Below are 17456 nucleotides of genomic sequence, written 5' to 3' on the forward strand. Positions count from 1 at the left end.
CAAGTTAGTTCTGAGAGGCACAGCTAGAAGATAGTATCTGTGCATCAAGGTTAAGTTAGTTTGAGAGGCACAGCTAGAAGATAGTATCTGCGCATCAAGGTCAAGTTAGTTCTGAGAGGCACAGCTAGAAGATAGTATCTGCGCATCAAGGTTAAGTTAGTTTGAGAGGCACAGCTAGAAGATAGTATCTGCGCATCAAGGTCAAGTTAGTTTTGAAAAGCACAGATATCTCAGAGGATAGTATCTGAGCAGTCTGTAATATCACAGAAAAACAATATTCTCACTGATAAGGACAGATTCAGAGACAAAGTGTTGCCACAGCTTTGTTAGCCCAGAGCTGCTTTGTTCCAGTAGTAGCTTTAGAATCTTAATTACCTGACAGATCTTGAGAAATCCTGCAGTCCAGCTTCCCTCGCTGTCTAGGTATCCCTTCCACAGTGCCCTGCCAGGAGTGAGTATGGGCTACTTTCTCATGGAGCTTTCTCATTGTTGGACAGCTTTAATTGTTAGAAACTTTTTATTGTCCAGATCCCTGAATATATCCGTTTGGATTAGGTTTGGCTGTGTATGAAAGAAAAATCTAAAGTAATAGAGATCTTTAGAAGGTAGAAATATATTTCTCTAAAGTAAGAGAAATCCAGAGGAGTCAGTTCCTGATCGGCATGACCATTCCCAGGCCCTTGAGGAAGTTCTGTCCCTCAGTGCACCCCCTTCCTGGCCAGGCTGGCTGCTCTGAGCTCAGGCTATCAGGTGTGTGTTTCATTCAGCAGGAGGAGGACAGAAAAAGAGAAAAGCTTGTCCCATTTCTTAACTAAAAATGTCTTCATGGGAAATTTATTATACATATAGAAAGTGTATGAAGTCCATATTTACATTTTAAAGCATATAATAAGGAAAATAATCAACTATCTGCCACCCAGGTTAAGAAATAGAATATTTATTCCCAACTCCGTGCGCCCCACTCTGATTACATCACCTTCCTAACCCTCTAGGGATAACTACTCTCCTGATTTTTAGAATAATTATTCCCTTGCTGTTTTTTTTTAATGTGTCACCACCTATGTATGTGACCCTAAGTTTAGTTTTATTTTTTAACTTAATATAAATATATTTACATATATTTTTGTGAGATACATTCATGTTGCTGCATGTAGTTTTTAGTTCATTCATTTTCATTGCTGTGTAGTATTTCATTGTAGACTGCCACAATTTATTTTTCCATTCTACTGATGATGGGCATTTGGATTATTTAAATTTGGGGCTTTTTTGAATATTACCTACTGTTATGAACTTTCTTGTATACGGTAAGTGATCACAAGTGTAAGAGTTCTTCTGGGATTTATTTCTAGGAGTGGAATTGTTGGATCTTAAAGGGTACATACAGTCTTGAACTTCACTAGACAATGCCAAACTTTTCTAAAGAGTTTGATTCAGTTTATACTCCTAGCTTCAGTATATCAGAGTTCTTGTTCCTACACAGCTTGACAAACCTGATATTTATAAGGCTTTTTTTTTGCCAGTTTGGTAGGAGTGAAATCTAATTGATTTCCATATGAATTTTTTCTGATTACTAATGTGTCCTTTTAAATGTTTATAGACTATTTGGATTCCTGGGTTTATGGGTACCTTTTTAAGTCTTCGGCCTTACAGTTATTTAACTATTTCTCCTTGTAGTTCTATTAAATTTTGTTGTATTTATTTTGTGATTTTGTTACTAGCTTCATACAGATTTAAAATTGATACATCTTATCTAGCAAGTTTCACTTTTTATCTAATAATTATTTTTGTTGACTTAATATTCCGGAGCTTTTTGTCAGAAACAGGCAAACTATAAATGAATGAATGACTTTCCTTTTGTACAGGCAGAACCTGCGGGACCGTCTAGCCTGTCTTTCTGGTGCTGTTACTTATGTGACCTACTATCCCAGGGTATGAATTTTTTAATTTTAAAAAGGTGTAGCATTTTTTTTTTTTGAGGTATTACTTTCATATAGGAAAGGGCACAGATCTTAATTGTACAGGGAGTAAATATTTGCACATGGACATGCTGCTCTCACTGCCACGGTCAAGACTGAAAGTCCAAGCCCTGGCCGGTTGGCTCAGTGGTAAAGCGTCGGCCTGGCGTGTGGAAGTCCTGGGTTCGATTCCTGGCCAGGGCACACAGGAGAGGCGCCCATCTGCTTCTCCACCCCTCCCCCTCTCCTTCCTCTCTGTCTCTCTCTTCCCCTCCCGCAGCCAAGGCTCCATTGGAGCAAAGATGGCCCGGGCGCTGGGGATGGCTCCTTGGCCTCTGCCCCAGGCACTAGAGTGGCTCTGGTCGTGACAGAGCTACGCCCCGGATGGGCAGAGCGTCGCCCCCTGGTGGGCGTGCCGGGTGGATCCTGGTCGGGCGCATGCGGAAGTCTGTCTGACTGCCTTCCCCGTTTCCAGCTTCAAAAAATCACACACACACACACACACACACACAGACTGAAAGTCCAGCATCCCAGCCAGCTCCGCATATCTCCCCCCAGTTGTTAATCCACCAAAGGTTATCATTCTCTCTATGGCTAGTTTTGCTGATTTCTGAACATTTTATAAATGGAAACATACAGTACATAGATTTTTGTGAATGTCCTTTATGCTCAACATTTTGTCTGTGAGATTTAGCCATGCTCTTATGTACAATAATTTTTAAAATTGTAGTTTTACAATGTGTAAAATATATCCATTTCTTTATTCTATCGTTTACGAACATTGCTGTTTTTAGTGTTTGGCCCTTATGATTGACACTGATGCATTCCTGAACATGTCTCTGGTAAACATAAATAGAATTCCTGGGTCATGAGGTATACTGCCAAACAGGTTTCCACCACCGTGGTGGTGCCAGTTTACACTCCTATAGGCTTCTTTTAATATATAACTTTTGGATTTAGATTAGGGTAACAAATCTTAAATTTCTGCACACTATACATTAGAGAGAGCATTGGGAATTCTTTCCTGAAGTAGTATAGGCACTTTTAACATGTGAAATGCCCTTTTTTTTTCCTGTAATTTTCCTAGAGTACAAGGCTTCTGCATTCTTATCTATTTATTAATTATTAATAAACATTTGATGGAAACAAAGCAACCCTGGTTTTTCTTTGAGTATTTAAAGGGCTCTGTTAAGGGCAGAATTTTGATTTGTAAAACACCATTTATAGCAGTTAATTCCACGACTAAAATCATAATCCTCTGTAACTCTTTGGAATGTAAGTAGCTATTATGGTATATTTACATTCTGCACTCAGTATTGGGGAGCCCCTGTTCTTTGGAGGCTTTTCCCAAAAGGAATACATCAATCCTGTCTTAAGTTTCAGTCTTAATGGTGCCAAGTCTTTGAGAACAAAATTCTGTTTTCATACTCTAATAGGACTCTTAGACAAATATGAGAATGCCATGGTAGACCTGCTCCTTATCTAGCTGTGTTACAGTAAGGGTAGAAGAAAGCCTAGGATTACATGTTAGAATTCTTCAGCCCTTTTTGATAAATTTAAGATTTTTTTTTTGGACAGAAACAGAGAGTGTCAGAGAGAGGCAAAGATAGAGATAGACAGGAAGGGAGAGAGATGAGAAGCATCAATTCTTTGTTGCGACTCGACTCCTTTGTTGTTCATTGACTGCTTTCTCATATGTGCCTTGACCGGAGTGGTGGGGGCTATAGCAGAGCAAGTGACCCTTGCTCAAGCCAGCGACCTTGGGATCAAGACAGTGACCTTGAGCTTCAAGACAGTGACCATGGGGTCATGTCCATGATCCCATGCTCAAGCCAGCGACCCCAGGCTCAAGCCGAATGAGCCCGCACTGAAGTGGGCGACATCGTGGTTTTGTACCTGCATCCTCCATGTCCCAGTCTGATGCTCTATCCACTGTGCCACCGCCTGGTCAGGAGATAAATTTAAGATTTTCAGTGCTTTCTTTCCCAAGTGTCGTGGCTATAGCAGTCAACAGCAATCAATCTGGGTGACTGAAATCAGGTTTATGATCTGTAAACATAGGTAATTGATGTAATCTTGTTTTGTAGGTAGGTAAAGGGACACTTACAACCTTATGATTTAAAGATGGGGAAGGCAAAGAGTTGACTTAATATCTGTCTTGCAAAACTCAGGAGAAGCTCACTATTAATATGTATTTTATTATTTGTAAGAAAGTACAACATAGGCATAAATCAAACTACTGAAAACCTCTGCCATTTCTACCTTGGTGACTTTAGAACAGTGTGAAAGTTGTTTCCCTTGCTACTTGAGAGGAAAGGAAGGTATTTTATTATCAGAGAATTCAGATTCATTAGCTACTTAGTATTTCTTATCTGTAGTCATTTTCTTATTACTTTTACCTCATTTAATATTCATAACAACCCTGTGAATGGATGGTGGTATTACTTTTTTCTTGTGCACTTAAAAAATTTTTTTGAGATTTTATTCATTTTTAAAGAGAGAGGAGAGAGAGAGAGAGAAGGGGGAGGAGCAGGAAGCATCAACTCCCATATGTGCCTTGACCAGGCAAGTCCAGCGTTTCAAACTAGCGACTTCAGTGTTTCAGGTCAACGCTTTATCCACTGCGCCACCACAGGTCAGGCTCTTGTGCACTTTTTAATGAATTATAACAATGACATCTATTTTTGCAGATGAGCAAAATCTAGATCCATAGATGTTCAGTAATGTGTCAGAGGTCACACAGCTTCTAGGTGAGAGCTAAAATCAAAGTTGAAACCTCTGATGACCAGTCCAGCCTTTCTAGGTAGGACACCACAGATGCCTGTAGAACACTGTTAACATGACTCCGAGAGTCCACAGAAGAGATGAAGTATCGGTTCAAGACAGTACTCAGAAGTGGCTGTCATTTTTCTATGTCCTGGGTAGTAGTAGTTGGGGTATGTGTTTATGAATTGCCAAAGGAAAAATAGTGTTTTTTAAAGTTTCATTATTTTAGCACTTAGTAATTCTGTGTATAGACTCTTTAAAACAGGGGTCCCCAAACTACGGCCCGCGGGCAGCATGCGGCCCCCTGAGGCCATTTATCCAGCCCCCTCTGCACTTCCGGAAGGGGCACCTCTTTCATTGATGGTCAGTGAGAGGAGCATAGTTCCCATTGAAATACTGGTCAGTTTGTTGATTTAAATTTACTAGTTCTTTATTTTAAATATTGTATTTGTTCCTGTTTTGTTTTTTTACTTTAAAATAAGATATGTGCAGTGTGCATAGGGATTTGTTCATAGTTTTTTTTATAGTCCGGCCCTCCAACGGTCTGAGGGACAGTGAACTGGCCCCCTGTGTAAAAAGTTTGGGGACCCCTGCTTTAAAATACGTACCTTTAGACAATAATGGTCTTCTCTGTCTAGATTAATGGTAGTCAACCTGGTCCCTACTGCCCAGTAGTGGGCATAACTCTGCTTTATAAATTTTATAAAGTAAAGTTATTTATTTCCCTACTTTATAAATCACCATTACTGTGGAATCGGTAGGCGGTTAGAAAATTTTACTACTAACAGATACACAAAAGTGGGTGGTAGGTATAAAAAGGTTGACTACCCTAGTCTAGATTATATATAATTGTTCTATAAATAACTAAATTATTAGATACTTTTTGCTTTTATTGGAAGTCCAAAGCTTTACTTTCTATTCTGGAATTGTGAAGGTTCTGCTGTCTTTGGCCCATTTGGAAACTTTTCTCAGCAAGGCTTTTTCTTTAAAGCCTCAGAATCTAAATAATCCTAGGTGGTTGGTCTCAGTTGGTATTTGGTGACAAAGGTAGATAATCCTATTAAGATAAGTATGGGAAGGGAAAAACTCCATGACTACTTCTCAAGACCTCTCCTTTATGTGCGAAAAATATGGGATTATTTCCATTAAACTTTGCTTTATTACTCAAGGAGTTCTCATTTCTAGTCTTCAGAGGATAATGAGCTTCTTTTGTACTTTGAAAGGTAACTTCTGTGCATATGCACAGTAAGTCATTTAGCTACTTACTGGAAGAGACTTGGAACTCATAGCAAAATTGGCAACAGTATACTGTATGCTCAAATTTGCATGTACTTTCCCCTCTGTTTATTGAACTTAATTTTATGCATTTCAGTCTTCTCTACTAGTTTAAGCTCTCTGTATTGTGTTTCTTGATATATTTCAGAAGAGAGGTGCTCACAATCAGTTGACATAGTCAGCATCTATCTTTATTTGATGCCTTGTCCTCACCACAAGTAAATAAGTACAGAATTTTACATGACCATTTGGCAGTGTTTAGGGCTACCAGCTTTTGTGAACTCAGAAGCTTTTTGCATGAGTATACCCTACTGACTTGAGAATACTGCATGTCTTCTTTTCTGAAGCCAGGATTGCCTCACAGTGATGGTAAAGGTGCTTTGTCTGAGAACTTCAGTGCCAAGTTAGAGCAATTAGACTTACACAGGCTTATTGTGCTCGCTTCGGCAGCACATACACTAAAATTAGACTTACACAGGCTTGTGGAATAGTACTGAGCATGTATGCCTTATTCTTGAGGGATGGCTGAAAGGGAACACGTGACCTTTAAACTTTTTGAAATGAACTTCTCAGATACTGGATCTCTTGACTCACACAGTGGCATTTGGGGGAAGTATATGGTTTGCTCTTTACCTCCTAATAAGAAGTGCTGAATCAGTCCCTTCAAACATTTCTTTGTCTCAGTCACCAGTGGTTGGTTGGAAGTCTGTCTTGTTTTGTTGCTCAATTCTTACTTCTTAGTGACTCAAGGGAGTTTTCCCTTTGGGCTTGTGATCTGTTTTTGCTGATGAACTTTAATTAACCTTTTGGGGCTTTAAAGACAATAGTGTTTTCTTACCTGTTTACTTTGTACTTTGAAGTTCTGAAAAATGTAATATGAAAGAGACTCAGATTCCATTAGCATTGTTTTCTGTGTTTTTAGGGCAGAAGTAAAGAATAAATAATTAACTCTTTAGATAGCTTCTTTGGAAGCCAGGTATTTTAACTTCACTCCCTGACCTGAGTCTCAGTCTTTAGATAATCACGATTTTGAGACATTAAGGTAGTGGGTGAACTGGGTAAAACAGGTTTTTTTCCCCCCTCAACAGCCTATTCCTGCTTTAAAGCTCAGATTTCTGGCTCTTCTGGAAAAGTTATTGAGGGTTGAATTGTGCAGTTGTGTTAGAGGTGAAAAAAGTAGAGGGAGGAGGAAAACAAATCCTTTATTCTCTGCAGCCTTGAAGGGTGGAAGATTTTGATTTTCGTTAGTATCTGGCCAAAATAAGTATTAGTCAGGAGCAGTGAGTCAATCTTGTTGATTCATGTGGCTGGGCCCACACTAAACACTTCAGAGAAACCTTGGTGATGTCTTTTTATTCCTGTCAAAGAGATGGGGGGCCATAAGTGTGATGATTGGGGCTCAGTAATATCTTACATCAACTACTGGGTAATTACTTTATAAAAGAAGGGGATGATGAGAGAAGGGGGTACTTTATAGTATAGAGAAACTGTTTTTAACCAAGAGTGTCTATCAGAATCACCTGGGGAGGTTTTCCAAAATAAAGTTTTCTGGGCTCCACTCTGTACTAACTTAACTATTGGGTGGGCATTCTCAGAAGAGCTCGTTGGGTGATTTTGATGCACTGCACTAGTTTAGTGGGAAGAATATTGAACAAGAAATTAGATTCTGCCTACCTGTGTAGAGTGTTGACCTGGAATATTGAGATTGCCGCTTTGAAAACCAGGGCTTGCCTGGTCAAGGCACATACGAGAAGCAACTACTACAAGTTGATCCTTCCCATTCCTCCCCTCTCCCCCCCACCCCCGGTTTTCTCTCTCTCTCTCTCTCTCTCTCTTTCTCTCTCTCTCTCCCTCTCTCTCCTCTAAAATCAATAAGTAAAATCTTTGGGAAGAAGCAACTACTATAAGTTGATGCTTCCCACTCCTCCCCTCTCCCCCCACCCCCGTTTTTCCCTCTTTCTCTCTCTCTCTTTTCTCTAAAATCAATAAATAAAATCTTTGGGAAGGTACATTTTAGTATTAGTCTTTGAGCCTCAGTTTCTTCATCGCTGGAAAGAATTGGATTAGGTGGTCTCTAAGGTTCCTTCGAAAAGTAACATTAATGATTTTGAAGACAACTCTCCTAAAGTACTTTTCAAGCTAATTCCTTTCAGTTTTTCTTTTGGAAGCAGGCAATAGTGTAAGTCTAGTTGAGAGAAGAACGAGGTTTGCAGTCTTAGAAAGCTATTGAATAGCTAGCTGCTCACACTCCGAAAGCCCTTGGCATTTCCAGGACAGAGTTCAGGTCATTTGGCAATGTTGCCTTTCTCAGCTGGGAAAGTAGTGATGCCGTGGCTCCTAATTTGGCTTCTGGAGTAAACTGGATGACACGATTATGAGAACTGTCTGTTTTGAACCTGTTGGTCTTCTGATAGTTTGTGCCACTGATAGTTTGGCTCTGGAAACCTGGGCTATGGAAAATATAATAAAAAATTTCATTTTGAGCCATAAGGTTTGAGTCCTGGTTCTGCCATTTTTGAACTCTGTGACTTTTGGGGCTCAATGTCTTCATCTGTGAAGGATAGAGAGTGGTTCTGAACTGATCTTGAACCTCCCTTTCAACTCTGATGGCCTATGGCATAATCTTATGTGCTCATCAGAAAGGTGCTGGTCTGTGCAGAATCTGGTTACAAACAACTAGCCATTCTCCTCTGCAGGTTCAAGCCGCTGTCACTGGGAGAGATGTAGGAGTGGGGAGGCAGAACCTTCCTAGAATCTTATGAAACAAACTCATAAGTATATTCATATTTTACTTTAGTTGCATAAATGTTGAGTTCCTACCATGTGGAAGATGCTATTCTAAGTGGTACAGGAGATATAAAAATTATGTCTTCCCTCTTTTTTTCTTTTTTCTTTTTTTTGATAGAGACAGAGACAGAGAGACAGACAGAGGGACAGATAGGGACAGACAGGCAGGAAGGGAGGGAGATGAGAAGCATAAATTCTTCCTTGTGGCTTCTTCGATGTTCATTGACAGCTTTCTCTTATGTGCCTTGACCAGGGACTACAGCAGAGCAGAGTGACCCTTTGCTCAAGCCAGCGACCTTGGGCTGAAGCCAGCAACCTTGGGCTTCAAGCCAGCGACCATTGGATTATGCCTATGATCTCATGCTCAGGCCGGCAACTCTGCACTCAAGCTGATGAGCCTGCACTTAAGCTGGATGAGCCTACGCTCAAGCTGGCGACATTGGGTTTCGAACTTGGTACCTCAGTGTCTAGGATCAACACTGCACCATCACCAGTCAGGCTCTTGTTTTCATTCTTATCAGCACCTGGTGCCATGAGAGAGTTAAGATATTAAAACAGTCATTTGGTTATTCTTCCATACCAATGTAAAGTGCTTTCCCTCTAGGACAGATAAACTCAATGCAGTTGGCTAATGCAATTTGGCCCAGTTGACTCTTGAGAAATAACCTGAATTGTGGCACATGGATATTTGGCATGCTAGAGATGCAGAGAAGACATTGTGTTGTGAAAAGAAGATGAACCTTTCGGAAGGAAGTAGCTTTCCCAGAATCCTGATTTTGCGATGACTCTACAGTGGTATTTTTAGGCGTAACTGTTTTGAAATTTTCCTCTCGGGAGTGACAGACTTAACTTGGAACCCAGGTCTGTGTTGTGGCCAGCAGTCCTCATTTGGACAAAGCAAGAAGTTTGAGAGTTACAAGTTGTTACTGGAGCCAAAGGAAATGAGTTTGTGTGCACTTTAGTTTTAACTATACATCTGTAAAAGACTGACAAGTTGTTACTGGAGCCAAAGGAAATGAGTTTGTGTGCACTTTAGTTTTAACTATACATCTGTAAAAGACTGACAAGTTGTTACTGGAGCCAAAGGAAATGAGTTTGTGTGCACTTTAGTTTTAACTATACATCTGTAAAAGACTGTTTTGTGTATTACTCAGCTGAGCACAATGACTACCTTTTCTTTGGCAGGGAATCTGTCTCTGTGGCAGTTCAGAAATATTGTTATAGTGGATTAGTGACAGTGGAAATGTTTTCCTTTGATGTTTAGCTTTTATTTATTTATTTATTGAATTTTATTTTTTCCTGAAGCTGGAAACGGGGAGAGACAGTCAGACAGACTCCCGCATGCGCCCGACCAGGATCCACCCGGCACACCCACCAGGGGCCACGCTCTGCCCACCAGGGGGCGATGCTCTACCCCTCCGGGGTGTCACTCTGCAGTGACCAGAGCCACTCTAGCACCTGGGGCAGAGGCCAAGGAGCCATCCCCAGCGCCCGGGCCATCTTTGCTCCAGTGGAGCCTTGGCTGCGGGGAGGGGAAGAGAGAGACAGAGAGGAAGGAGGGGGTGGGGGTGGAGAAGCAAATGGGCGCTTCTCCTATGTGCCCTGGCCGGGAATCGAACCCAGGTCCCCCGCACGCCAGGCCGACGCTCTACCGCTGAGCCAACCGGCCAGGGCTAGCTTTTATTTTTTTATGTGAGAGGAACAAGGAGATTGTTCATTGGAATGTCTTGCTGGTTCCTGTGCTTGGCTTTCCAGCTCTTTGGTACTCTTCTTTTAGGTCATATTCCTCCAGTTAGATGTAGATGTTTATAATGTTTTAAAGTCCTGAACGATGGTTCCAGAAGTCTCGGATTCAGTTCGGAGAGTGAAGGGCTGGGTTTTAGTCCTAATGCTGCCATTTACTACTTAGTTTGCCACAGAGTAAGTCACTTCACCTTTCTTGACTTGTTTACCCCACCCATAAAATGAAACTCTTCATTCTTGATGTAAGAACCTCATGAGGTTACCAAGTACAAGAAAAAAAAAAGATATGAAAGATGCCTAGAATTTTTCAGTTGTATGATATAAATACTACCATGTATCCTTTACAAATAAATCATGCTTTTAAGTGTCTCACCTTTTCCTGTGCATGTTTGTTATGGCCCCTTTAGTCTTCTTCTTCTTAATTAGTTCTCTTTCCTCTGTAATCAGTTGGTCACCTAATCTTTGCATTTTAAAGGGAAGAGAAAGTTTCAAGTAAACCAAACTGGCAAACTCTTCCCCCTGTACAATAGTGCTGTGTACATGGTGGGCACTCAGGAAATGGTTGTCGAAGGATGGAAACCCTTAACGGCAGTGGGTATGTCTGGAGTGGAGCGGCATTGCAGGGCAGATCTCTTCTTAGGATGGTGTGCTGGTGACATTGGGTTTCGAACCTGATACCTCAGTGTCCAGGATCAACACTGCACCATCACCAGTCAGTCATTTTTTTATGTGAGAGGAACAAGGAGATAGTTCATTGGAATGTCTTACTGGTTCCTGTGTTGTGACTGGAGATGCTTTTGCTCTTGAATGAGACAAGTTCAGATGGTTAGCCCATGCTAAATAAGGATTGTTGTGATTTGTATTAGCTCCAAGGGAAGAAGCAGTGGGTCTGGAAATGCTGCCAGGTGACTTTATCTTTTAGTGATACTCATTTTTAGAATGTTTCTTTTGGTATGAATTGGTAATTAAGAAATTTAATAGGGAAATATTACTGCCCAATTGGCAGTTGGTCAAGCACAGTAAAGAAGTTTTTCTTGGGGGGCAGTGCAGGTTGTGCTAGTATGGGAAGTTTGCTTATAAAATCTTGTTCTCTTGATTTAGGGACTGAAAGAGATTAATTAACATTATCGAGTGCAGCTGTGGGCTAGTACCGATAGGAAAGTAACTTGTGGCTGAAGAATTCTGAACCTCCATTTACTTAGATATTTCATCACATCATAATCCTGGCCTCACAGAAATGTTAAGAGAATAAATCATAAGTATAAAAAGCACTAAGACTGTGTAGAGTGGTGACCAGGTGGTGGCGCAGTGGATAGAACATTGGCCTGGGACGCAGAGGACCCAGGTTCAAAACTCCAAGGTTACCAGCTTGAGCACGGGCTCATTTGGGTTGAACAAAGCTCACCAGCTTGAGCCCAAGGTCGCTGGCTTGAGCAAGGGGTCACTCCGTCTGCTGTAGCCCCCTGGTCAAGGCACATATGAGAAAGCAATCAGTGAACTACTAAGGTGCTGCAATGAAGAATTGATGCTTCTCATTTCTCTCCCTCCCTGTCTGTCCCTATCTGTCCCTATCTCTGTCTCTCTCTCTCTGTTCCCACCCCCAAAAGAAAACAAACAAACAAAAAAGACTGTGTAGAGTGGAAAGTAATCTTAGTGTTAACTCCCTTCACTGCATTATACAGCCACACTCTAAATAAGGAAGCCAGGAGTAAAATCACTCTAGGGCACTGGTTTCAAACCTGAAGGTCATGATCCACTTAGAGGAATGTAGAATCAGTTGAGTGGGGTCAAACATTTGGAAAAGAAGGGAGAAATAGAAAGATGAGTGCCTCGCAAGAAATAAGGTCTTAGGTTTTATTTTGGAAACTGTTGTTTTGGTTTTATATCTTTTTGTTACTATGCGTACTAGATTGTGTTGTAAAATATGTTTCTGTGAGATGGCATTGGAAAAGTTTGAAACTCAGTGGTCTAAAAAGTAACATGCCCCAAATTTGCAGAACTTGTAGACTTGCATTATTGTGTTACAGTCATGAAAGTGTCTTGCTCCCTTGAAGTGATTTGGGTGCTGAAAGAGTTCATTATGTTTGGGAATTGTAGGTGCTAAACTCTCATAAATTGTAGCAGCTGTCCAGTAAGAATTAGGGTCATTGAGTACTGTTTTGATTTTTTTTTTTTTTAGGGATCAGATAACTAAATCACTAGAATAAGCTTCTTAAAGTAGTTAATATTTTGAATCTTGGTACTCCTAGGGTTTATCTTGTTTTATTTTTCCTTTAATAATATATTTTCAAAAGATTTATGGTATTCTTTACTGTCATTTTATATACATTCATTGGGCAAAGTATTTTTTTTCCCTAGAGAACTAAATTTCCAATTTTATAATAAAGTGTGAAGGAAGGAATGTTTTATTTGGGGAAATGTTACCAAAATTACTGATCTGTTAAACAGGGGCTGGAGATAATGCCCCCACACACTCACAGACACATATATACAGATACAATTTATTTATTTTGTGATGAGTATTTGTGTCTCTCCTAGATAAAGAATTGGAGGCACACATTGGTGAAATAATTTGCCAGAAGTTACAGAAGAACATAAACTGTGAAAAGAAATCTCTTGGGATGGCGCTGCATCATAATGTGCTAGCGCTCCTCCACCTGTGGACACTGACAGTCAAGAATTGGAATAGTCCTGAGTGCTGAGTTAGGAGGCTTGGGTTCCTGTCTCCACTTTGACACAAGGCTGTGTCTGAGAAGCTCAGGGTGCCATTTCACGTTGGGGCCTCTGTTTGTAAAGTGAAAATGTGGGCTTGATTTCTGAAAGTCCCTTCAGCATTTAGATTGTTGCTTCCCAGAGGACTGGAATTGCATCAGGACCCACCCTGGGATTTGTGCTGTTTGCAAGGCCCCAAGGAACGGCCTCATTCTTTTTTTTCCAAGGAGATAGCATCCATTACCCCGTAGAGCCCTAGACTGCACATCCTGTCAGTGTTGTGAGGTGCTTCTTTGGGGACTGAGCCTAGGTTGTTTGTAGTAACCAAGAAGGGTCTTGGAATGAGGTCAGGAGATGTAATTTCTGTGACCAACTAGTTGCCTACTCAAAGATCTTGCAAGCTTCCATCTAAATTCAATATCATTCTGTCTTTGGAGTAAAAGAATGTAGAACTACATCTCCTGTTAAGGATTTTGGATTCAAAGACTCCCAATATCTTTTTATAGCAATTACCAAGAAAATATATTCTTGCCAAATATAATTTTATAGATGTTAGCAAGAAATGCCTTCATATCTTTAAAAAAATTTTTTTTGGTGACAGAGACAGAGAGAGGGACAGATAGACAGGAAGGAGAGAGATGAAAAGCATCAATTCTTTGTTGCGGCTCCTTAGTCTCCTTAGTTGTTCATTGATTGCTCTCTCATATGTGCCTTGATGGGGGTGTGTGGCTGCAGCAGAGTGAGTGACCCCTTGCTCAAGCCAGCAACCTTGGGCTTAAGCCAGCGACCTTGGGCTTCAAGCCAGCAACCTTTGGACTCAAGCCAGCGACCATGGGGTCATAGGTCATGTCTATGATCCAACGCTCAAGTTAGTGAGACCGTGCTCAAGCTGGATGAGCCCACTCTCAAGTCAGTGACGTCAGGGTTTCAAACCTGGGTCCTCCGCATCCCAGTCTGACGCTCTATCCACTGCGCCACCACCTGGTCAGGCAGAAATGCCTTCATATTATAATAAACTTTAAAAGAATTAAATTAGTTTGCAGTTGCTGATTCTTTGCCTTCTCCCTAATGCTAGTTATATTGCTTTATCATTCAGTGCTGTAAAGAGTTGATAATATCTACAGTCATCTATTGACATTGGTAATAACCTCTTTTCTGGGTAAATTAAGGAACTGTATCATCAGAGGAAAAACTGATCTGAATGATTGTTATTCCTTCATTGCATCCATACACACTATTTAACCATTTGGTTTGATCACAGCTTTAACACTACAAGATTCTTTATAAAGATGGAAATCATGATATATGATTAATAATGGTAGACTCTGGTCTTTCCTCAGGTCTTCATTGCCACTGCCACTGGTGTGTAGGATTGAGGTGGTTGTTAACAACGGTGGGCTCTGGGGAGTGGTCACGCATATCCAGGATGACAGTGTAGATAATCTGTGTTCCACAGATATCCCTCTAGGGAACCCCGTGCTTGCCTAATGTTATTTGCCTTATGCAGCCTATTTGCTAAAAATGTAGATGTTTGCAACAGACATTTGTTGAATATATCTTTCCTTCTTCAAAGCTTTCATGCACCTATTAGAACATTGTGTGTAGATGTCCAACAAGAACATAACTCAGAAGATAATTATCATTATCCTTTTCTCAAAATCTCTACCTTCTGTTTTCCTTCCTGTTCTAGTCTACCATGGTTAATTGTGTCATCACTTACTCAGTCTCTCAAACTTGAACTTGAAAATTTGGAATTAGCTATACTCTTCCCACTCCACACTTTATCTAATAAGTTATCAAACCCTGTTTTGTTCCATTGCCAAAAATGTTTTTTTAAATCCATACTGCTTTTTGTCCCTAATGTTGTACTGCCTAAGGTCAAACACTCAGTTGATTTTTCCTGTGGACTGTTTGAATAATCCTCTTAACTAAAACTTTTGTTTTTAATTTCTGTCCTTCTATGTATCTCACATCACGTTTCCTTTTTCTTAAAAAAAAATTACTCTCCTGATTAACAACCCATGCCCTTTGTTTTGTGTTGTTTTACAATTTGCTTTTTTTAAAATTCAACATTATATTCTGGAAATTTTTGCATGTAGTTCAGGTCTACTTTTTATTGCTGTATTACAATGTGTGTATTATAGTTGAACCATTCTTCATTGAATGGACATGTTTATTATATATATATTTTTTCTTTTGTTACAGAGAATACTGAAGTGAGTGTCCATGCACACATGCAAGATGCCAGAAAGTGGAATTTCTGGGTCAAAATGAACATGCATTTAAAATGATATCAGACACCGACAGATCACTTTACAAAATGGGCCTATTGGTTTATACTGCTACTTCCCGTGCTTCTTTTTCCAGAACCATTTGTAATCGGGACTTAGCATACTCCTCCCGGCCTCACCGCTCTGATTGGCATACTTCCTCGCTTACTGTCAGTCACTGTCCTAGTACTTAGTTCACAGTGTGTGCCAGGCACTCTCCTGTGTGTCGGGGACTTGCCAAGACAGGTGGGAGGGGCCTGCCCTCATCTAGCTTACCTTCCTTCTGCAGCGTTCTGCCATTCCCAGACTCTTTTCATGCATTTGCAGCTACTTCTCTCTCTTCCTGGTATGGCTTTTTTCCTTTAGCTTTTCTGCCTAGAGATTTTTCTTTGATCCTTCTTTTACCTTTTTAACCAGTTTAGATGTTGTCCTGATTTATCAACTTTATCTCTTAGATAGAGTTAATTAGGCCTTCCTCAGTGATCTCTCTTAGCACCTCACTTAAATTATTTTTATAGTATTTATGCTGAAGAGTTTAATTATTTGTTTATATATGTGTGTCCTTGTGCATGCACAAACGCGTGCGCATATGCACCTACCCTCGTAGACCTCCATTAGGGGCAAACACTTAATGATATTTACCTTAATGTTTCCCCAGCCTGATGCCTTAAACCCTGGATGTGCATAATAGATGTTGTGTAAGTGATAACAAGCAATCAAATGAACTTATTTTGAATAGTGCACTACAGGGGCTTGTAAATATGACTGAGATCTGTCTTCAGGGATGAACCATGTAGTCAGGGAGATAAGCAACAGATGAACAGACTCCATGGTGATTTGTGATAAGCTCTGTGCAGTGGAACCAATGAGTACTTGAGAATTTAAAGGGAGATACCTAATGGGAGATTCTGGTGCATTTCAGATGAAGGACTCTTCTCTTGTTGTACCAGGTATTTGAGGGGTACGCGTAGTGATAGGTATGTCTCCAGCTTCCAAGTGTCTTAGTCCAGTAGGCCTTAGAGCAGAAGTTGACAAGTCTGTGGCCTAGGGGCCAAATCAGACCTGCGCCCATTTTGTACAGCCCTTGAGCTAAGAATGGTAGTTTATATTCTAAAACTGTTTTTATAAAAAGAGATTTGGTGATACGTGAAATACTGTGAAGTTCAAATTTTAGCGTCTAAAATGAAATTTTGTTAGAACATAGCCACGTCCTCTTGCTTACCCACCGTCTGTGATTACTTTGTGAGGCAGCAGCAGAGCTGACGGGCTGTAACAGACACTGCTGGCCTGCGGTGTCTGACGATTTACTCTGGCCTTTTACAGAAACAGTCTGCGGACCCCTAGAGTAGAGGGTGGGGGATGTTCAAGTACAGTTGAGAAGAAGAGAAACGTTTGTATTGAGAGGATTAATTTGAGTTAAGAGAGTGGGACGGTGCATAATCGAGTCATACAGAAAGAAGCTTTAGAGCCGAAATGATGATCTATCAGTGTTTCCCAACGTGGGGCCCACGCCCCACAGGGGGGCAATTCGATAGTTAAGGGGGACAATTTGAAAATGGACTCCACAAGACTTTAACTCTTTCGCCCCGGGCCATTTAAATGCAATGCTAGATATCAGTGCCAAATTTAACAAAAAATGCAATTCTTAAATAATTGTGGTTAATAATTATTAAGTATAATTTCGTTTGACGAGACCAAAATATCAACTGGGTGATTGGCGTCGTCAAGTAAACTTCGTCCTGGGTTCACCGCGGAGCGTGCCGTCTGCCGTGGGGAACCCTGGACGTTTTAAAAACTCGCTAAACAACGCAGTTATTCTCACCTAATTGGCCCGTCGCAACTTCTCTAGTGTTTCACATCATTCAGTTGGTGTTAATTTGAAATAAGTGTCAGTCAAAACTGTTGTAAAAGCTCGTTGATTTAATAAATATATATATATATATTGCAT

The 17456-nt window shown here is 40.6% G+C and overlaps 1 protein-coding gene across 6 annotated transcripts in view; it reads left to right on the forward strand.

Moving 5' to 3' along the window:
- SGPL1 (sphingosine-1-phosphate lyase 1) overlaps positions 1-17456 on the forward strand; it is a 72000-nt gene that overhangs the window by 16251 nt on the left and 38293 nt on the right. The window contains exon 3 of one of the 6 annotated variants that reach the window (XM_066243301.1): positions 1863-1929. The exons of the other annotated variants lie outside the window; for them this stretch is intronic. The gene's annotated coding sequence lies outside the window, so the exon portion shown is untranslated. The remainder of the gene's footprint in view (positions 1-1862; positions 1930-17456) is intronic. 6 annotated transcript variants of the gene reach the window in all.

This window comes from Saccopteryx bilineata, chromosome 9 (assembly GCF_036850765.1).
Source record: "Saccopteryx bilineata isolate mSacBil1 chromosome 9, mSacBil1_pri_phased_curated, whole genome shotgun sequence".
Taxonomy (NCBI): Eukaryota; Metazoa; Chordata; class Mammalia; order Chiroptera; family Emballonuridae; genus Saccopteryx; species Saccopteryx bilineata.